Source organism: Theobroma cacao, chromosome 7 (genome assembly GCF_000208745.1).
Source record: "Theobroma cacao cultivar B97-61/B2 chromosome 7, Criollo_cocoa_genome_V2, whole genome shotgun sequence".
Taxonomy (NCBI): domain Eukaryota; kingdom Viridiplantae; phylum Streptophyta; class Magnoliopsida; order Malvales; family Malvaceae; genus Theobroma; species Theobroma cacao.
In genome coordinates, this window is record NC_030856.1 from 12,870,530 (window position 1) to 12,895,041 (window position 24,512).

General features: G+C 33.7%; 1 long non-coding RNA gene across 2 annotated transcripts; it reads left to right on the forward strand.

The window, feature by feature from the left end:
- LOC108662892 lies at positions 1,600 to 4,296 on the forward strand. 2 transcript variants are annotated; one of them, XR_001928747.1, is made up of 3 exons: positions 1,600 to 1,638; positions 1,804 to 1,862; positions 4,259 to 4,296. It is a non-coding gene; the product is annotated as an uncharacterized LOC108662892 (long non-coding RNA). The 2 variants fall into 2 exon arrangements; XR_001928748.1 differs by lacking the exon at positions 4,259 to 4,296 and adding an exon at positions 2,589 to 2,646.

The following is a 24,512-nucleotide window of genomic DNA, read 5'->3' on the forward strand; positions in this document are numbered from 1 at the left end:
ATCTTTTTAGTAGTTCTTTAAATCTCTCCTAAGCTTCATACAGAAATTCACCTTCAAATTGTGTGAATGAGGTTATAGCATTCCTCATCTTTGTAGTCTTGGAAAGCGAAAAGAATTTTGCTAGAAACTTTTGAGCCAAGTCCTCTCATGTAGTATAGACCCATTAGGTAGTGAATTGAGCCAGCTCTTTGCTTTATCCCTCAAAGAAAACCAAAATAGTCTCAATCTGATAGCATCATCAGTTATTCCATTATATTTGAATGTATCGAAAATTTCCAAAAAACTAACCAAATGAGAATTAGAATCATCACTGGGTAACCCACCAAATTGTACTGAAGATTAAATCATCTGAATGTAAGCTGGCTTAATTTCAAAATTATTTATATTGATGGAAGGTCTTCTAATGCTTTAGTGTAAACCTTGCAAAAAAGGAATATCATAATCCCACAGTGATTTATTTTCTGTTGGAACTAGATTAATGGCATTATTGCCATTATTGTTGTTATTCTCAGCCATTGTTTGATTTAAAGTTGCAACTTGCAAATTCTCCCTTCGACGTCTTTGAAAGTTTTTTATATCTCGAGATCAAAAGGAACTGTAGTACCCCATACCTTGATATGATGGCTAACAATGCTATTTTTATGTTATTTATATTTATTTTACGTTTTTATAGGAGTAGGATCAAAAATAATTTCAATTGGTGAAGAAAGGTGCACAATGGACTGTTGCTCTATTTGCATATGTTTCGTTTTTTCAAGTATATCTCCCACTACATAAGTCCAAATGGCATGATTTTTTTACCATTAGAAAGATAATAGGTATGGATACAACTTTGATGTTGACTACTTTTCCCAGTTCTAGCAAGAAGGTGGTCAAAATCTTTGTAGAAGTGAAAGTACTGCACTAGAGGAATAGAATTTGGCAGAACCTTTGAGAGCTGCGACGCTGGAAATTGAGAGCCGCGACCTTCATTGTATTTTCCACAATTAACTAGTTTATGGGACTTTGGAAGCTAGGGCTTTTGGGAGGCTATTCAAGGGACCTTTTTAGAGGATTTTGGACCCTTTCTCAATGTCAAAAGAATAAAAAGATTGCACAAAGGGTAAGAGTAAGATAAGCCACCTTGTTAAGGGCATTATTGTAATTGCATAAAAAATTGGATAAGCTTTGGCTATAAATGTCATTTTCCAGCAGCTTCCACCAGCTTCTAGCAACTTCTTTTTTCTTCCTCCCCACCCAACGCCATATTCACCTTTACCACCATGGAAATGGAGTTTTTCAATTTCTTTTCCTTTTTTTCTTCTTGTTTCATTTCTTTTCTTGCTTCTTTCTTCTCCAAACTTCTTGGGAACTGAATTTGCAGCTTCTGACCCCAATTTTCAGCACATCTAAACCTTAGGAGAGAGAAAAAAAATCTCTCCTTGTTTCTTATTCTTTCTATTTCTATTTCACTTTCAACAACACTTGGTTTTTGGCTTCAAATCTTCATTTTTAAGGTTGAAAGGTATATATATTTCCAAAATTTGGAATTTTTGAATTTATGGTTATATTTTCAGATTTATTCCCTAATTTCTTCAAATTATTTTCCTTGGAAAGATTAGGTTTTCCGTTGATCTTCATGCCTCCAAGCTCATCCAGGTAACGAAATTTTAAATTGGAGTAGTTGGCCAAATGGGCTTGTGAATTAGACTAGAAACTTAGGTTAAATGTTAGGTTAGAGGGTAGATTGCCTAAAGTAAATTCATTAGAATTATTTTAATTTATGACTTAATTGAGGTTGTTATGGTTTATTGATAAATATAGGTTTTAATGGTATTTCGGGACTACTTGGATTAGGACCTTGTTGGTGCTAGTTTTGTCAGGTGAGTGAACTTGCATTTTAAAATGTTTTGGGGAAATGTTTACGTGTTTCAATGAATCATTTGTAAATTTTATCGATTTTTGCTTTAAAATTGCCTGGGAACAAGCCCTTGATAAAATGTTTGATGTTGTGAAATGTGAAATGTGTAAAAGGATGAATCCATATGTTTTTGTAAGATGTTGATATATATATATGTATACTATGTCATAAATGGTACCATTGTATGATAAATGCAACTGTGCATGTGCGGGGTGAGTGTGCACTTGCCGGTGGTGACGGTGGTGAGAGAGATGGATGGTGATACTGTTCGGCTATGTGCACGATATGGTGGAATGCATATGAGCTGGGTGAGATAGGATGTCCTGCTATGTGCATGATGTGGTGGATGCACATGAGCTGGGTGAGATGCACATGATGAATCTTAAAAATTTGTCATTATTTGCAAATTGATTTTATTGCAATGAGAAACATTCTGTTTATACTGCCTTACTTGGATAATTGCTTACAATTTCCCTTCTTTCCAATTTCATGCTGAATACGGTTCCTTCATCATTAAATGATTTTACAACCAAGGGTTTAATGGAGGGATTTTAATAAGAACTAAACTAACTGGCATAGTTTTTAAATAAGTGCATCATGTTTTCTAAACCATTCCTTGTCACTGCTTGTTCCCTTCCTATGTTCACTCACTGAGTTTGTACTCACGTTTTTAAAATTCATGTTTTAGGTTTCCCGAGTTAAAGGTGATTGGATCCTAGGATAAGGTACTCTTCCTTATCCATTGGTTAGTAGGCTTACCATGACATTAAATGTTAGCAACCACAAACAGAGTCACTTCGCTGATAGTCAAGGCCTAATTATATGTATATGAATACTTGAGGTGAAATACTAATGTGAGACCCTGTCAAGCTCGATTAAAAGACGGTATTGTACCGAGTGGTACAACTAAGTTAAATCGAGCCTTGAACTAGTTCAAATAGAAATTCTAAGAGGAATTTGAAAATTTTAAAACCAACAGAATGGCTTAGAATAGTGATTTGGAGTTCAAGGTCCAGTTTGGAGTCCATCAGAAAATTGACCAATTAGGGACAAAACGGTCATTTTACCATTTGATGATAAAATGGAGATTTTTAGCCAAGATTTGATCACATTTGACCAAGAATAATTATATGAAATATAATTATGATTATTGGAGTATAAAATGATGTTTAGCAGTGAAAAATTGTGATTCTCGGTATTTATGGAGCACAAGGGCAAAATGGTAATTTTGCCACTAAAGGACTAAACGAAAATTTTTTTAAACAATTTTTGCCCCATTTGGTTAATATTGATCAATATTAGTGTTATTTTAGGTTGAAAAGTAGAAATAATGAGATTCCGGTACATTTCGGAGTAAAAGGGCAAAATAGTAATTTTTTTGCCCCAGGGGCAAATCGGTAAATTTTTCACCCCAGCACTTGTCAAGACCAAGGGATTTTAATTGTGGTAGGATTGGATAAATACCAGAATATTTGTGGTGGAAAATTAAGAAGAAAAAGTCAAAAAGTTAAAAATTGGGCCAATAAGCATGTGACACATGGCATGCTTGATTATTTTATTATTTTCTATAGAAATCAGCCCATTAAATCCCCAATTCCCTCACCATATTCGGCCTAGGCATCCAGCAACAAGAAAAAAGGAAGAACAAAAGGAAAAACAAGAAAACCTAGGTGGAAATTCAAAGAAAAAGTGAAGAAATCAAGGAAACAAGCTAGGTAAGTTAAAATTTCTTTAATTCTCCTTGATACCTAGCTTACCCATGCTTTTGTTCTTGATTTCCATGGTTGAATATTGAGTTATCATGATGAATTCAATTCTGAAAAATGGGTATGGAAGAGGAATTGTTGTTGGAATAATTTGATTTTAGACTATGTTAGTGTTTAGGGATAGTTAAGCATGGTTATGAACAAAAACACAAAAGAAATATTCAATTTCTCTAGGGTTCCTTGTTGGCCGAACCATGAGGGCTGAATATCAATGGGGGATTGTTTTTATTTCAAGGAAAATGGCATGGAAAATGATGAATTAAGGTGAAACGGTTATGTAGAAAAAAATTCGATGCTAGTGCACCAAATGACCAAATTTTTCTATAAGGAACTGTGAGGGTTCTAATGCTGAATTTGGCTTTATTTAAATGTATGTGGTAAATTAAGGTATTAGAGGAGAAATGAATTAATTTGGAGGTGATTTGGACACAATCGCCGATTAATCGGGTGATCGGTCGAATTTAATCGATACCGTGATTAAGCGGTAATCAGACATATTTTTGCATTTACATATCAAGCATTAGTAATTTAAATTAATTTATATCAATTTAGGGACAATATAGTAAATTCCTTGACTTTGTTATTTGTCAAGGTGGTGAGACGTCCGGAAAAGGCAAAGGAATTGCGCCTGAGGGCTATTAGTCCGAGTGCACCCGGAATCTGGATTTTTGATACCGGTGAGTGGACTTGCATTTCAAACTTGTTTTGGGAAATATGAAAGATTCTATCCAACTTGTCTTAGAAAATGTACCTTGGGAACAAGCTTTTAGTAAAATGATTTTATATTGTGAAAATGTGCTATACAATGGTTTATGTGTTATCACAATATGATAATATGCATTGGATGCTTCTTTACATGTTGATTTGAACCCGGCTATGTGCGAGTAGGAGTGCACATAAGCCGTTGCTGACCCGACTATGTGCGAGTAGGAGTGCATATAAGCCGTTGCTGACCCGGCTATGTGTGAGTGGGAGTGCACATAAGCCGTTGTTGCCCCCATAGCTTATAGGGCTGGATGCTTCGTGATCTTCCACCCTATGAGTGCTTTGATAGGTATGATCTGTGGCGAAGTATGACTCTCCACCCAAGAGCTTGGAAGAGGAGGGAAGGGACTGCTCCGTTGCTTCGTGATCCGGAGTGAAGTGCACCTCTTGCCGAGTGAAGGGGGGGATGCTTCGTGATCTCCCACCCCCTAGTGACAATAGCATAAGCCGTTGCATATGAGATGATGATGATGGGATGATGTGCATGATGATGATGATGGGATGGTGTGCATGTTGATGATGGGTATATGGTTGTAAATGCAAATATGTAAGCATTTGTTTTGTTGAAATTTGGAAGTTTACATGTGTTACATGTTGCTATTGTTATTTTAGCAGGATGACTTGTTTTAAGGGAAAAAGGAGACTTTTTCCTTGATGTTCTGGTTCTCGCTGCAGCGAGAATGAAGTTCGCTACAGCGAGAAACTTTCTGTCCATTTTGCTAACTTGTGGGTTTTTGCCATATTTCCCATTTCTTTGGTACCATAGTTGAGCATGGATTTTTGTAAAGTGATTTACTCATGTGGGATTTACATGAGGGGTTTAAAGAGCTAAAACAATTGCATGGTTTTGAGAAAACGAATGCATCATGATTTCAATAAACATTCCTTATGGTATGCTTGTTCCCTTCCTTGTTCACTCACTGAGTATTGTACTCACGTTTTATAAAAATTCATGTTTTCAGATCAGGTGACTGTTGGACCCTAGATCGAGGAGTCCCCGTAGTGCATCTCCTGGGTATGTGTCTGGCATTCGATAGTAATCCCTTTTATTGTAAATGTCTCCGCTGGAAGTCATGGGTCCTTTTGTATTGTGAATACAATCTAACAATGTGAATATGTGTATGCAATGTAAATTGCTAAATACATGACTGGTATAGTGCATGTATATTATTATCGATAATGCCATTGTGTTTTGGCTATGTTCACACCCGAGAAAAGGTGTGTGTGTATGCATGATATGATAAATTTGTTAAGCAAAGGTAAATGGATAGGCTTGCTTGGGCTTAGTGAGCTATGCTCATTGAGCTCATGTGCCGGTCATTGCCCGGGAAATTGGGTCGTGACAACTAAGATTCATTTGTCAAGCTATATATGTACATTATGGTAGATGATGCCATTATGAAAGCATAATTGGGTTTTATGAATTGTTTTCAAAAGGACTATTTGAACATTATGAATCTTGGATTTTAAAGGGACATGAATTACTGTATAAGATTATACAAGAAGGCTTGCTTGGGCTTAGTGGGTTGAGCCCATTAGGCCCATGCGCCGATCATGGCCCAAAAATTGGGCTGTGACAGGAAGAAGAATCAAATTGGTTTTTCTTTTCATACAATGATCAAAGACATCTGCAAGCAAACAAAAACTAATATTAAAACAAGAAAAATAAAATTTGAAGTAAGACTAAATTGCTTGGTATGAATATTAGTTAAAATTCTAGAAACAATTTCTCAACAACAGTGTCAAAAACTTGTTAGTTAAATTTCTACCTACACAAGTATACGCATCAAAAAGATAGTATAACGGTAAGCAGAGTATCAATCCCATAGTGAATTGATTTAAAATTTTACTAAGTACTAAAATTAGAACAATTTAATCTTATCCAAATAATCAAAATTAATTAATTGCTTAAAACAAATTGACCAAAATTTAAACTAAAAAGAAAAATCAAAGTAACAATAACTTGAGTAAAAATCAAATCAAACAAGCCTAAGATTACAATATCCCTCACACTTCATCTAAATCTTACCTCTATTCCTTAACTTATTTCAATAGGTTGAATTGCTAACCTAAAGTCCTCAATTATTTATAAAGGTCTCCTGACTCGTCTTATAAAAACATCTATTTTAATCAAAACACTATATTCTTATGTGAATTGAAATTAAAACAGACTCATTAAGTTCAAGCTCTAATTTTGGCTACATATGGCATATGTGTATATCTTTATCCTCTACACAAATCAATTACTATGATCATATGCTATCCCAATTTTAGTTTACAGTAAACTCCCTTTGTCACAACCCAATTCTCGAGCCATGATTGGCGCAAGGACCCAATAGGCATAGCCCACTAGGCCCAAGCAAGCCTTTCAATATGCACTTGTATATTAACCCATCTATCTAGCATATTTCTTTAATATCTGTACTTAATAGTGTTCAAATGTCGATTTCTCCAACATAACTCATAAAACCCAAGTGAATGCTCACATTAGTATCATAATTCAAATCATACATAAATAGTTGTCAATATATCTTTGCTAATTCACACAAAACATATACAAAGACTTTGACCGTTAGCGGAGTGACTCTAGATGGGGAGATATGACTACTGAGTGTCAAGATACCTACCCAAGGGATGGGGGTACGCGGACACCTCAATCTACATATCAACCACCACTGAATCTGAAAACATGAAGTTGAAAGCGGTGAGCATAAACTCAGTGAGTGAACAAGAAGGGAACAAGCATACCATAAGGAATGTTTATCAAAAACACGATGCACTCATTTTCTCAAAACAATGCAATTTGTTCTAGTTCTTAGTATAACCCCTCATGTAACCCTCATGAGTAAATCACTTAAAAGATCCATACTTAACTGTGGTACTAAAGAATAAAAAAATATAGCAAAACCCACAAGTTAGCCAAAATGGACAGAAAGTTTCTCGTTGTAGCAAGAACCAGATCTGGTGATGGCCCTCAAACTCGAGAGTTTCTCGCTGCACCGAGAGTTAGAACATCAAGGAAAAAGTCTCATTTTCCTTTAAAACAAGCCATCCTGCTAAAATAACAATAGCAACATGTAACAGATGTAAACTCCCAAATTTCAACAAATCAAATGCTCACATATTTACATTTACAACCATATACCATATATCTATGTATATATATATCAATCATCATGTACACCCTCCCATCATCATCATCTCATATGCAATGGCTTATGCGTACTCCCACTCGCATATAGCCGGGTCAGCAACGGCTTATGTGCACTCCCACTCACACATAGTCGGGTCAGCAACAACTTATGTGCACTCCCATTCACTCATAGCCGGGTCAGCAACGGCTTATGTGCACTCCTACTTGCACATAGCGGGGTCAACAATGGCTTATGTGCACTACTACTTGCACATAGCCGGGTCCACATCAACATGCAAAGACGCATCCAATGCATATCGTGCATTTTATCATATTGTGATAACACATAAACCATTGTATAGCACATTTTCACAATATAAAATCATTTTACTAAAAGCTTGTTCCCAAGGTACATTTTCTAAGACAAGTTGGATAGAATCTTTCATATTCCCCAAAACAAGTTTGAAATGCAAGTCCACTCACCTTACGATAGCGAGATGTTACATCGTTATTAGCTCAAAGGTGTATCTAGCTATTTCTACTTGTCGGGTGCTCGTTATTCCCTCTGGCATGCCACCACAGTACTCTAACCTTATCTTTGCACTTCCTAACAATAATATGAACTCAATATATTTAATTATATACGTATATGGGCAGCACTTCAATCAATTAATCCTTACTCAAATTTATATTTTTCATCCTATCATGAAACCATCTTCAACTAACTCACATCTTAATACTTTTTTACCAAACTTATTTATATCCATTGCTTACGAAATTCCTTAAATTATATCACCGGCAACTTATTTATGATGTCATGTGCCTACTTCAACCTTTCTCAATAATTTTCGCCCAAATCCATCTTATATTTCCACACATAATCCACATATATGGCAGCAACAATCATTCTCACTTTCACTCGATTATTTCCTAGTTTACATGCATCGTTATCTATCTAACTTTCAATACTTTGTTTCTCAATCCTCCGTCCACAATATTCCTTTTTCATTTCTTTCAAACAACATGCCATAAAATCTTAATAATTTTCAACTAGCTTAGGCAAATAAATCCTTTCAACAACCATAATTCCTCACAATATTCAACTAACCGTAGGCTTTAAAACATAGTGTTAAGCTTACCGTTTTCCTTTTCCACTTTGAGTCCTTCATGTACTAATGGGCTTATTGGCTTACATGTTACCAATTTTTCTCCAATCTTTGCTGCCACAAGACATTTCTCTAAGTCACTAACTCATTTTCAAAAACTACTCAAGCCAAAAACAAGAATTCTTACTGTTCCTTGCTTGAATCACCAAAACCAAGCTTTTTCTTCCTTTCTCTCTTTTTCTTTCTTCTTTTCCTTGAGTTTATATGTGCTGGAAATTGGGGTTAGAAGTTGTAACATTGGTGCACAAGAAGTTGGGAGAAGAATGAAGCAAGAAGGGAAAAGAAATGAAAAGAAAATAAGGAAAAAAAATGAAAAAAAATTAGCTTTCCATGGGAGAATGAAAGAATAGCGTTGGAAGCTTCAAGAATGAAGAATAAAATATCTTGCTAGGAGGATAAGGACGGTTTTGGGCTGATAAAGATGAGAGTCAAAGCTTCCTTTGGAAGCTTTGACCAAACTTTATGCAAAATTATCATTTTACCCTTTAAGTTTCTTTCCATTTTAATTTAGTCCTCCCAACACTCGTTTAACTCCAATTTCCTTTTATTATCTTCTTCTACATATGTACAAACAAAGTATGAAGTTTGTACTCCAATGCGGTGTCTTCATAATATTTAAAATATTTATTTGCCCGCGCTATCTTTACTTAATAAAGACAAGCGACCCCATTCATATCATTTTTATCCAAATTTCTCTCATTCTTTTTCTTCCCCACTTAGATTGACCATATACTCCTTTTTCAAGGAAAATTTTGACATTGAATAAATATTAATATTTTAATATTATTTTATTAATAAAATATTATTTTATTTCAAAAATTTTCTCTTGTCTCCTCTTGTCCCCTTGGTACCCAAAATACCTTATTTGGCCTCAATTGACTTCTGAATCACTTTTTATCTCACAAATTCTTCTTCGATAAAAATATCATTATTTTATTATTATTTTCTCGTGTGTAGAATATTTTATCCCAAACTATTCCTTTCATCTTTCATCATTTCTTAACATCATAATTAACCTCAATTGGCATCCAATAAGTTTTTATTTGTCACCATATCAAAGTACGGTGTATTATACCCTTCCCCAAGTTTGTTTAGATTCCTATATCAATTTAATTGGTGGCCAATCAATTGAAAAACATTAAGAACAAATTGCAATAACAATTCAAATCCCATTAAAGATAAGCAAGAAAGAGATTAAAAATTTAGATTACATTTGAGTTCAATGCAATCCTAGAAAAATAAAATTAGCTACTCATAATTGCAAAGACAAATAACAATATATAAATTTAAACCATTAAGAGTAACAAGAAAAATAAAAGTTACGAAAGAAAAGAAACAATTATTTGCAGCTTTGCTTTTCGAGTTTTTGCCTTAACTTTTTACTTCTTGAATCTCTAAGGGTTGTCTACCTTAATTTCTCCTAAAAATATCATATTTATACTAACAATCTAAACCTAAAATTTCTTAAGTTAACCTACTAACTCTAACTTTTGGGCTTAAAAATGTAATAAGGCCCAAACATCAAATATCATCTTTAAAATTGCCATTCTCGCAGCATTACGCCCTATCATCTTCTAATATGATTTTCTCTATCTTCGAGATAGAACTAGGCAAAGTCATCTGATGAGAGTTGTAGCTCTATCTCTTAGCTTTCCAACGATGTAAAAATCACATTATTTCAAGTTATGATCATAGCACTAAAGTATATACGAGCAGAATTCTAGGTCCTTCAAACACCGTACTTTTCAAAATTAAGCCATATTCCCTTAAATTCTACAAAAGCATAAAAACTAATAAATAATAGCCAAATTAAAGTGAATAAACATAAAATCAAAACAACTCACTAAAATAAAATAATTAGAAAAACTACTAAAAATAACTAAATTATAATTAAAAATTAAGGACTTAGCTAATATTTAAAAACAAAATGAGATTAAAATAATTCTATAAAATAGAATTATCAGCTTTTTCTCAAGTATATGGACTTTAACTTGTAATTGAAAACTAGTATGGAAAATAGACTGTGATGAATATGTAGTATAGTGGTGAGTATTCTCGCTTATCATGCAGATGACTTGGGTTCAATCCCCAACAATGATATCAAAAACTTATTGTCTAATTTTCTACCCATGCAAGTATACGTATTGATCAGATAATTTAATGGCAAGTAAAGTGTCGATCCCACAAAGAATTGATCTAAAATTTCACTAATTACTAAAATTATAATAAAATTGGATAAAAATCAACCCAAACAAGCCTAGGATTATAATATTTCTCACTCTTCATCTAAATCTTACTTCTCTCTCTTAACTTATTCCAATCGGTTGAATTGCTAACCTAAAGTCCTCAATTATTTATAAGGCTATCTTGAAACTCCTATAAAAATCTATTTTAATCAAAATACTATATCTCTATTTATATTGAAATTAAAACAGACTCATTAAGTTCAAGCTTTAATATCGGCTACATACGGCATATAGGTATATCTCTATCCTAAAAACAAATAAATATGATCATATACTATTCTAACCTTGACCTACACTAAACTCCCTTTCTCAAGTTATGTTTAAGTTTCTAAATCAATGTAATTGATGATCAAACAATTAAAAGCATTAAGAACAAATTGAAATAAATAATTCAATTCCATTGGAAATAAACAAGAAAGAGATTAAAAATTTGAACTACATGTGAATTTAATTACAATCTTAAAGAAAAAAAATTAACTACTCATAGTGAAAATAAAGAATATAAAACAATGAAATTTAATGATCTCAAACAAAAGAAACAAGAAAACTAGAGAGCAAAAAAAAAAACTAGAGATTAGTGATCTTCAATCTTACTCATAATGAAAATAAAGAATATAAAACAATGAAATTTAACGATCTCAAACAAAAGAAACAAGGAAACTAGAGAGAGAAAAAAAACTAGAGATTAGTGATCTTCAATCTTCCATGGTTGATCTTGTTTTTCTTCTTGAGTTTTTGATGGCTAATCTCCTCCTAAAATAACCCAAAACTGATTTCCTCTAGCCTCCCCTTCAATTTGGCTTCATAAGGATGTATTTATAAGGCTCACAAACATAATTTCAATCCTAATTCGAACTCCCATCTTTGCAAAGGTGTCTTTACAAACCCGAGGTGCCACGGTGCTGGCTTTCTAGAGTCATGGCATTGACTTGCCATGCATTTTTCTCCTTCTTCAAAGTAAAACTGGTCAAAGTGGTTAAAAATGAAAGTTGTAAAAGTCCTTCAAAGCATACCTTTAGAGGCACAACTTAATCATTAACAGGCTTTCTTAATTAATTTAACTTTTAACTTAGCCTAAAATAATCTAAATTTAATTGACCCAACATAATTAACTATAATTAAATAAATAACTGCAAACACCTAAAATCTATACTAAAACTCAAGAACCTAGCAACTTGATAGCTAAAATTAAGACCAAATAACTCTATATCTTAGGGTTGTCACTAGTGACAGTAAACATTAACCATTGTGCACAATGCTTTGTATCCTCAGAATCGATGGCTATACGCTGGGACACCTTTGTTATTCAGTCAATGGCTATATGCCCGAGACTTATTTATTTATTAGTTCCTATTAATTAGTGCTCCATGAATCATTTAATGATTATTTGACATAATATGTATATTTTTGGATACGATCCTATCCCTTTTGATATAAAGGATTTTGGGCTTGTTTGAGGTCCTAGAATGTATCAATAGATGCCCTTCAGAGGTCTTCAGATTTGCATTTTGTTTAAAATCTATCAATACAACCGAGCAATGTATCCATAGATTGGGCTTATTTTTTAAATCTTACAGTTTTTAAAGAACTTTTCAAATATAACTTGTCACGACCCGGAACTCCCCATCGGGCCTGTGACAACCGCCGCGAAGTCTCGACAGACATTCTTCACCCCGAATGTCGATCGAAACCTCGCAAGGCTCTCGTATCAGCTTTCGCACTTCCCCGATGAGCAATAGTTATCAAATATCATAATTCGAAGAATTACGAATCATTTCCAAATCAGAACATAACATATTGTTTTCTGGCTCACAGAGGCATTTTCGTCATTTTGTTTTGAAAATCTCAAAACTTACTAAAAATGTAGTAGGTAGGCAAAAAATATATATTTAATGATTTAAAAACAAATTAAGTATTTAAAACGTTCATTTGAAGTGAAAATTTGACCATTTGAATATAATAAAAATATTCAATAAAATAAACTATTTTCTTGTAAAAAAAATTTTATAAAGCTATCGGTACATAATTCTTATAGCGTAAAAGTTAATTATAGTCATATATACTATAAAGCAAATAACCAAAGCATAAAATTTCTTTTACAGTGACATGTGGGCCCACATTTAACCAAAATGCATCGGAAGCTGGAAACCTACAGCTTTTACCGATTCGAGTCCAAATGAAGGTCCTTGTCAAAGTCAGCTAACTATGGAATTTCCTGAGCCTAAAATGTGAGGAAATGAGGGTGGTGAGATTGTAAAATCCCAGTGAGTAAACAGATACCATCTAAACTATCTAAAGTCGAGTAAATTGACACAATTAAAATAAGTCATCATACTGTAATTTCATTACCTTTCAACCAAATAAAATCAATCCATATAAATCGACTAATCAACTTGGCTTATGAATTTGTTAAAACTTTGGCTCGTGCCAAAACTCATACTCGGTGATACCTTGCACAGGGCATCCTACCGAGTCCGCCAAGGCTGTTAAAATTTTGTATATACGTAAAACATATCTTTAGTTTGAAAAATACAACCATTCCTTGGCGTTGGCTAAGTTCCCCTTCACGTGGTGGTTTAGCTTGAAGTGAACCCTAAGCTTTACCCCAAGAGAAACCCTACGCGCCTCTCTGTTCGAGGTAAGAATATAATGGGGTTTACCGTGTCCCTCTAAAAGGCTAGTCCATAGAAACCCCCTACTGCGGTGATTAATTAATATATAATCCACCAATTCAATAAAATTCAATAATATGATATGGCAATTTATCGCAACCTAGCCTCTAAAGGTTGAATACACAGTACAAATAATTCTAACACCAAAATCAGTTTAGTCATTCATGCTCATATATTGTCATAAGCCATTCAATTTAAAACCATAAATTTTCAACACAAGCAGGCAGTCTCCAATTACTCTATTTTCAAAACCAGTAGTCGATTTTTTAGAAAATTTATAAAATCACAATCTCTCCTAAAACATAGCAATTTACCATTTAAACCCTTTTTGTATAAAATCACACAATTGTATAAAACTACTCTAGATAATTAAGACAATAATAAGTTCACTTACAGTTCTAAGAGTCGATATACTCCTAACCCCAGTCTTCAAGCACAATCTCTGTACTTTTACCAGTGTAATTTGCTCACCACCTATCAACAATGTACAATACATAATTCACCACATTAATGCTTGACCATTATAAAATCAATTCAGGCTCGGTATATATGCATGATATGATATACAACTTATCCGACTACCGCTTAAATGCGGTGCTGACCTAATTCGACCTATTATCTCCAATTTAACTCCAAATCAATTCTTCTCACTTTCTACACTCCAATTATACTTAAATTACCTTAGTGACTGTGAATGAGTTTCAATTTATCAGTCCCGATAGCAAATTATGAAAATACCCCTAGTGGGTAAAAATTCATATTTTTACTCCGAAAATTTCCATTATTTTTCTAGGCTCATAATTCATCATTATTCATCATAATTCCTCAAATAAACATCAAGATCAGCAGCCAATATTCCCCTAGAAAATTTGGCATAATGGGTTTCAATGGGAGAAAATTATTTATCTAGCTTAATTTTGCTATATTACAATATAACCTAACTAAAATCACTTAATTCAATTAAAATCAACCAAAACTCAAGCTCAAAACTCATTCATGGAGGTTTGGCCAGCATGGGTGTCCATACCCACTTTCTAATTTTGCATGGAAATGAGAAAAAAATGCATGGGTAGTGAAAATCACAAGGAAAATCAATGAAATTTACATTTTTAATGCTTCATTTCTTGATTTCTCTTGATTTTTCCCAAATTTTTCAGGTAGGGTTCTTATTTGTTTTTTCCCCCTTTTCTCTCCTGATTTGGACGGCTGGAGAAGATGAGAATTCTGGAATTTTGACCTTTTTAATGGCTAAAATAATATAATATTTTTTATTTATTTTTTTAATGTTTTATTAATTCCTTAAATTCTAGCCATCCAATTGTTTCCAAATTTTCACCATACACTTGTCCCACATATCCATAGCTTAGATAAAATTCTCAGACTTATCCAAAGTCTTGGTGGAGTAATTTTTGAAATTTACACTTTTGCCCTCGTAAAAGTCAAAAATTACATTTTTGCCCCAAAAACTAAAAAATTACCCATAGATATATTTTTCATCCCTTATACTCATACCATTCGCCAATTTGTTAAATTTGATCTAAATTCTCTCAAAATCTCAAATTTTGTCCGCGGGTGGTAAAATTACCATTTTACCCCTACACTCCAAAAATCACCGAAATTAAACTTTTTCACTGCCAAACCCTCAAATTATACTCCAATAAGTCAAATGGGGGCCAAAAATCTTTTCTAAAAATTACCATTTTATCCCCAGGTGGTAAATGACCATTTTGCCCCTAGATAGTGAAAATTTCGGTTTGACTCCAAATTGATCCTCGAACTCCGAATCACCATATTAAACCATTCTGGGACTTTAAAATTCTTAATTTCATCGCAAATTCTCTATTTGATCTAGTTCGAGGCTTAAATCAACTTTGTTGTACCTCTACGTACAATACCGACTTTTGTAAATTTTTCGGGACTTTCCTAGCATGCAAACATACTATCCATCACCTGTATGTCATGAGAAATATTTTTATAGAGTCGGGCTTGTCATCTTCTCCCCAACTTGGATCAACCATATGATCCTTCTTCATGACTGATTTCGACATCCGGCTAAATATTAATATTTTAATATTATTTCATTAATAAAATATTATTTTATTTTAAAAATTTTATCTTGTCTCCTTGGTACCCAAAATACCTTATTATGCCTCACTTGACTTCCGATTTGCTTTTTAGCACTTTTAAATATTTTAATTAACCTCAATTTGCATCCGATCAACTTTATTTATCACCATATCAAAGTATGGGGTATTTCAATCTCCCCCACTTAAATAGAATTCGTCCTCGAATCCCGCGGATGTTGCATTATTAATCTCCTTCTATGATCCTACTCCTTGTTCCTTCTATGGGGACATTCAATTTATTTACCTCGTTCACCTTCAGTTCAATTATGCTTTTATTTATGGCAATTATCATCCTTTGGAACCGGATCAGTAATACTTTTCACAATCATGATCTCGTATATCGAGACACTAAGCATGCCTTTATCACCATTATTAAATTTGAACCATAACTTCATCTCAATTATACCGATTTTGATCACATATCATACTTACTTATGTATACTTAATCATCATTTTATTAATTTGCTCCGTACCAAATTTCTCATCCTTAATTCATTCATCTTATACTAGTCCATACCCTTCCTTTAATAGGGTTCCATTAAGAACTTAAACAATCCAAGGTTTACCTTCAAAGTCATTCATAACTTTAATTGTTCATTACATGTTCGTTAACACTTTAGCTCACTGACCTCTCTAGACACTATTTCAAAATCTCCCAATTACTGAGAACCATTCTTCACTTTAGTTAGTAAAATTATCAATTTCATATATACATATATACATGCATTTTCAAATGTCAACCTCTCTCTTTATGTATAGGAATCCATGTGTTCACATGCCTTGGTCTACATTCCCCCTTTATTCATCCGTATCCCAATCCTAGTTTCAATATAATAATTCTTATAGTGCATGTCAACCTTCTTATTATACTTGTGTATAACTTCATATCATTCATATCATTTCCAACCATATGTTTGAGTTTCCTTATACTATATATCATTCATCACAATGTCATCTCCATTGAATTATAATCTATTATGCGTGTATGCTTTATAATCCTATTGATGCCTCAAAGATTTATCTTAACTTGATCATTGCATCTCATGCAATACCACAATTCCTAAGAGTCATCCTTTTGTCCTTAATCATCTTTCATGCCTCTATATTACCTTGTATCTTTCTTGCATTACGATATTGATTTGTCACTTAAGACTCGAACCCATTTGAATCATGTATGCCTTAAGCATTTTCGAATTCCAATTTCCATAATATATTAGGAAAGTTTCATTATCTGACTTCATTTTCAAGGTCAACTTCTATCATCCTTTGTTCCACTCCTTCATATGAACATAACATCATTCTTCCTTAACTAATTTATAAATTGTACTTGAAATTGTAAAACTTAAAACTAGATTCTCCTCAAGTATTTTTCAATACTAATACTAATATCACTCTCAGCTTACAGCTTCCTTTTTATAATCACATAACTTAGTGCTTGCTTTAACGAGATCCAGAGCAAAACTTCTCTTGAGTATTTCCTTGGGAATATCTATCTTAAACTTATGTCTCACAGCATGTGATCCCTTAACTTGTGATTTAGCCGTTAGGCTTCTCAGCAAGTTTTAAAAATTTTATGTTTCATATTTGCTGTGTATGATTAGAATCTCTTCTCAAAGATGTTTATGTATTCCTAAAACACTTAATCTTAAAGATATATAAATACGTACTCATCCATTCAATCCCTAACTCATCTTCATAGGTTTCTAAGGTGTCACACAATTAGCCTCATGTTGTTACTAACCCTTGTCATTTTACTGTATCAAAACAGATATTACAAATTCTCGTAATGATATTCTATATAAACTGATTTTCTATACTAGTATCGTAATTCTTCCTTTACACTTTCATTACTTGGTATCTCATCTCTATATAGTCATCCCAAGAATTTTTCAATTTTTCTTTTAGTTATATGCCCATATACAAGGCAATAAAGAAGTTTTTCAATTCATTTGGGTAAACATTCTCCAGAATATTTACAACGCCCAGATAACAAAACACAATGACCAATAACCAAAATTCAATTTGTAAGCTCATTATCGTGTCACTCCCATCTTACTCATGCATCATAGGCGTGAGGTATTCGGAGCATTACAACGTTGAACAGTCAATGCTGAAGTGCTGTAGCTATTGGAAATTTTCTTCATCAAAACTATTTGTCTGCATTCAAAGTCACCACATCAATCATTCTCAACCAGTGGGTTTCCTTTCTAGACATATATCATGAGTTCCATAAGTATAGGTACCTTCTATTTTTTTGTCATACGCACTAAGCTAGATTAATACTTTCATCTCATATCATCTTTTGACTTTTATCAACATTCATAAAATTCCACCTCAAAACATCCTTTCCATACAGTGTAATAAATTCATGATACATATACCACTCCACACATAAGTTGCTTACTATCTACAACTTTTCACAAATTTATTGTCATCCCAATCCAGTTATCTTCCTTGTCTCGTACTCCATTAATTTTATTGACTTTCGATATAGTTAATTACGAAAACAACTCAGCTTCCTCTTCACTTTATTCCTGCAATTCTTACTAAATCGAAACTTGATATTCCCTATATTCCATAATTTAACTTCATTGGGTTATATTTGTGCCAAATTATTTCCTCATAGTGTCATGGCATCACTGAATAATCCCCTTCATGCTTAAATTACTATCATTAACTTAATCACATTATCTGTTTCGAATGTCATTTACAGCCTTATTGCTTCCTTCCATAACCTTCCTCAACAATTATATCACCAATTTATCCCTGTTATACTAAAAGATTCCCATGCATATCCAATTATTTAAACAGCTATTTTACATTCCGTTCGAGTCATACAAAATAAAAGCCACTCCTAACTCCTTTATACAAGTAACTACTACATTTTCTCTTAAACGACACTTGCCTAGATTTATGACAATACAACTTCAACTAAAGCATTAAACATCTTTAGGTTCCTCATTGTCCTGATCCGGGCACATCAATGGATCCTCTTCCTCTTGAGATTTTCTCTTTTGTTCTTCAATCTAGGCTTGTTGTATTCTCTTACGTTCCTCATCACTTATCGGTGCAGCATTTCTTCCACAATCGGGAGGAAAATGTCGTACACCTAACACCTTTCTAAGGGGTCTACTTGCCACTGTTACTTTTTCCTTATTCTTTTCTAGTTGTCCCCTTACATTTCTCCCACAACCTGGTGGAAAGTGTCGGACTACTGTCACGCTCTTCCTAGAACGAATATATCCCCTTGCAATTTCTTCCCTCGTCCATTCTCTATAGTGCTCTCTAGGTTGTTCCGAAAGGAAATCTTGTTCAATTTTCGGTGTATTGGAGCTATTCTCACTTTCAAAATTCTCGCTACTTTTGAAGCTCCCTTTATTATGAACCCATTCTGATAAGTTCTTAGGAATTCTATTATCAGGAATTTGGGATGGACCACCTTCCAAATCACCTGTATCAGGGCGCCATTTGCTTCTAGTCGTAGAATCTAGAGATCCCTCGCTAGCATTATGAAGGGTATCGGGTCTACTACTTCTTCTAGACATAGTGTGTATGTCACCCGTGCACCTCACAACCTATACACGACCAAGTAGTAATTACTTAATTCTTTACACATTGCAAGAGTAGGTAGGTTTCTATATATAGATGTACGCATTCTATTCAATATATCCTAACTTAACTTATGGCCACACTGACACTGTAAATTTTTAAAACAACTTTAAAACAACTTTAAACCCAAAAGCTCTGATCTTTAAAACCAAAAGCTCTGATACTAATATAAATTGTTACGATCCGGAACTCCCCATCAGGCCCGTGATAATCGCCTCGACGCCTCGACAGACATTCTTCACCCCGAATGTCGATCGAAACCTCGCAAGGCTCTCGTATCAGCTTTCGCACTTCCTCGGTGAGCAATAGTTATCAAATATCATAATTCGAAGAATTACGAATCATTTCCAAATCAGAACATAACATATTGTTATGTTATTTTTGCTCCGAAAATTCGTATTTTTGCTCCGAAAATTCTCATTATTTTTCTAGGCTCATAATTCATCATTATTCATCATAATTCCTCAAATAAACATCAAGATCAGCAGCCAATATTCCCCTAGAAAATTTGGCATAATGGGTTTCCATGGGAGAAAATTATTTATCTAGCTTATTTTTGCTATATTACAATATAACCTAACTAAAATCACTTAATTCAATTAAAATCAACCAAAACTCAAGCTCAAAACTCATCCATGGAGGTTTGGCCAGCATGGGTGTCCATACCCACTTTCTAATTTTGCACGAAAATGAGAAAAAAATACATGGGTAGTGAAAATCACAAGGAAAATCAATGAAATTTACCTTTTTAATGCTTGATTTCTTGATTTCTCTTGATTTTTTCCAAATTTTTCAGGTAGGGTTCTTATTTGTTTTTTCCCCCTTTTCTCTCCTGGTTTGGACGGCTGAAGAAGATGAGAATTCTGGAATTTTGACCTTTTTAATGGCTAAAATAATATAATATTATTTTATTCATTTTTTTAATGTTTTGTTAATTCCTTAAATTCTAGCCATCCAATTGTTTCCAAATTTTCACTATACACTTGTCCCACATATCCATAACTTAGATAAAATTCTCAGACTTATCCAAAGTCTTGGAGGAGTAATTTTTGAAATTTACACTTTTGCCCCCGTAAAGTTAAAAATTACATTTTTGCCCCAAAAACTAAAAAATTGCCCATAGACATATTTTTCATCCCTTATACTCATAGCATTCTCCAATTTGTCAAATTTGATCTAAATTCTCTCAAAATCTCAAATTTTGTCCGCGGGTGGTAAAATTACGATTTTACCCTTACACTCCAAAAATCACCGAAATTAAACTTTTTCATTGCCAAACCCTCAAATTATACTCCAATAAGTCAAATGGGGGCCAAAAATCTTTTCTAAAAATTCTCATTTTGTCCCCAGGTGGCGAATGACCATTTTGCCCCAAGATAGCGAAAATTCCAGTTTGACTCCAAATTGATCCTCGAACTCCGAATCACCATATTAAACCGTTCTGGGACTTTAAAATTCTTAATTTCATCACAAATTCTCTATTTGATCTAGTTCGAGGCTTAAATCAACTTTGTTGTACCTCTAGGTACAATACCGACTTTTGTAAATTTTTCAAGACTCTCCTAGCATGCAAACTTGCTATCCATCACCTGTATGTCATGACAAATATTTTTATAGAGTTGGGTTTGTCATCTTCTCCCCCACTTGGATCAACCATATGATCCTTCTTCAGGACTGATTTCGACATCCGGCTAAATATTAATATTTTAATATTATTTCATTAATAAAATATTATTTTATTCTAAAAATTTTATCTTGTCTCCTTGGTACCCAAAATACCTTATTATGCCTCACTTGACTTCCGATTCGCCTTTTATCACTTTTAAACATTTTAATTAACCTCAATTTACATCCGATCAACTTTATTTATCACCATATCAAAGTATGGGGTATTTCATAACTGGACTTGTTTTCAAAACTAAACTTTTTAAACACCTTGTTTTCCATTTCAAGCACTTATAAGTTTATTTTAAACATTCGTTTTCAAATGAAATACTTCGATTGAATTATAAATATTCAATTTCATTTCAAAGGCTCATAAATTATTTACAAACTCTTGTTTTGTTTGAAGCACTTTGAAAACAATTTGATTATGCTTGGGAAGCAAACTTTGAAATTCTTTGGATATTTAATTACGCTTGAGAAGCGAACTTTGAACTCCTTCGAATATTTGAATACATTTGGAAAATGGACTTTAGAATTTGCTAGAATGTTAACTCAAATAGAATAACTTAAAAATGTGGGTGAATTGAAGGTCTAAAAATATTTGTGAGTTTAAGACTCAAAAGCCTTGCTTTAATGAAGAATCTTTTTCTCTAAAAGCTTTTGCAAGAAGAAAAATATTTTCAAGGACTTTGCTTTTCAAAAATAAATATAGATGAAGAGTGAATAGCTTAATGCACTTGGTTTATAGAGCTTCGACCTCTTTAGATACATCTTTTCCTTTAAATCACTAAAGAGTTTAGAATTCACTATTCAAAATATGTTTTCAAAGACAAAACATAACCCTCACAATAGTCTTTTCAACGCTGAGACTTAACCCTTCTACATTTTCACTTGGATAAGGTATAACTATTCACAAATAATTCCTTTTAAAGGTTAAGGAGTAACCTTTACAACTTCATACAAAGATTATGAAAAGGAAGCTCAAATGCCTTTAGAAGGTTAACAACAACAGTGAGTACAAGGTAAGTCAAGGAATATTGCAAGAGAATAGTGAAAGTCAAAGCACTAAGTGTGACACAATGATAAGCTATAAAGGTGAAATAGAGAATTTGAGGATTTCAAGGTTGATTCTTTGTTCTTTTCTCAAAGAATGTTTTTTTGTGCTTTCTCTTTTGTCAAATCAAGTTGGAAAGTTGTATATATGCTTAAGGAAACCTTGGAAGTAGTTCCTCAACTTTTGTACTCGAAATAGTCATTACTTTTGTCTTTTTTGCACTTGTCTGGCATGAGATGTCGATACTTTGTCTCTTAGGCTTCTTGGGTATCAATACTTTTCTTTGAGGTATCAATACTTCCAACACAAATTGCTCTCTATTCGAAATGTATTGATCCGTCTCATTTGGGTATCGATAGTTCTAAAGTTAACTTATGATCTTTGACTTCTTGTGTCACGACCTAAACTTTGGGCCATGACTGGTGCATGGGCCCAATAGACGTAGCCCACCAAGCCCAAGCAAGCCTATTAATATGACCTGTTCATCATTCCATCAAAAATTGCTAAGTCACATTTCATAACTTCGAATCAAATTAATATGAAGCATTGCCAACTTGTAGTGGCATTACCAATCAAGTATACATGTATTGTCTAAAACATATGTCTTAATAATTTACATCAGGTTTATCTATACATATCAAAAAAGGAGACTCGATTTCCAGCGGAGAAACCCGAGTGACGTACGGCTATTGAATGCCGAGATACTTACCAAGGAAACGAATCTACAAGGGCACCTCGACCTAGGTACTAGTTGCCTCTTGATCTGAAAACATGAAGTTGAAAACGGTGAGTATAAACCTAGTGAGTGAACATAAAAAGGGAACAAGCAAACGAGAAGGAAAGTTTAAAGAACTCATGATGCATTTATTTTCAAAACAATGTTATTTAGTTTCATTCTTATTAAAACCCCTCATGTAAACCCCACATGAGTAAATCACTTGATGAAAAGGGTCCATGCTCAACAAAGGATTTGGAGAGGGAAAACTTTAATAGCATTCATGCAAATCAAGTCAAATAAATGACGAGTCCTCGCTACAGTGGAAAGGCATTCAATTTCGCTGCAGTGAGAAACTCTCGAGTTGTGATGGTTTTTATTGGACTTAGTTCTTGCTACAGAGAGAAAGCTACTGTAGCTTCTCGCTGTAGCGAGATTCTTTCTCGTTGTAGTGAAATTTGACTGGCCAAATAGAGAGTTTCTCATTGCAGCGAAAATCATTCTCTCTGCAGTGAGAAGCTATAGTAACTTTCTCGCTACAACGAGAACCAGGTCCAGTAAAAACCCTCACAACACGAGAGTTTCTCACTGCAGCGAAATTGAATCTCGCTGCAGCGAGAAACAGAGCAACAAGAAATAGTTTCCATTCCCCTCAGGGAAAGGCCATCCTGCTAAAATGATAAAAGCAACATGAAACACATATAAATTCCCAAAATTCAACATGTCAAATTTTCACATGCATTACAACCATACACCATATATGTATATATATATATATATATATATATATATATCAATCATCATGCACACCCTCCTATCATCATCAGCTCATATGCACTCCCACTATCACATGGCTGGGTTAGCATCGGCTTATAAGCACTCCCACTCGCACATAGTCCGGTCAGCATCGACTTATGCACACTCCTACTTGCACATAGTCGGGTCAATATCATTACACAACATTATTCGTATATATATATATATATATCAACATAGTATAGGAGCACACAGGTCCGTCCTTTTACACATTTCACATTTTAGCAACATCAAGACATTTATCAAGGGCTTGTTCCCCCGGCATACATTTTGAAAGAAAAGTTGGTTAAAATCATTCAAATGTTTTGTGCAAATACATTCACATTCCCAAAACAAATTTTGAAATGCAAGTTCACTCACCGGTATTTTGTTTAACCTCTAGTCAGCTCTAACTTCCCTAATGGTCCAATTGGGGTTGAGGGGCCTCGTTGGAACTTATCACACACTAAAAACATCACAGCCAATCCAATACATTAATATTGCTCTAAAGCTATTTTCCAAGTCAAGCTTCAATAGCCCTTCCTATCTACCACTAAATGGCTATTATTTATTCTACTCTAGTCACACTAAGTATGATTAATCAATCTCAACAATAAAACACTCACAAGTCAAATTACTAGACAATATCAATAACTAAAATATGAACTCAATTTCACCACTCACCTTGCTAGATTTGTAATTGGATTCCTCCTCAAGAATTCCCAAACTATTATAAAAAGTCTTTTTTTCTCTCTCTAAAACACCTAACTAGTGAGAGAAAGTATGGGTTTAAGACTTTGGAGGGTTTTTAAGGTGAGAGAGTGAAAGAATACAAGGGTTCTATGCAAAAGTGCACAAAAGCTTGAAATTTAGAGTTATTTTGAGGAAGGTTTTAGAACT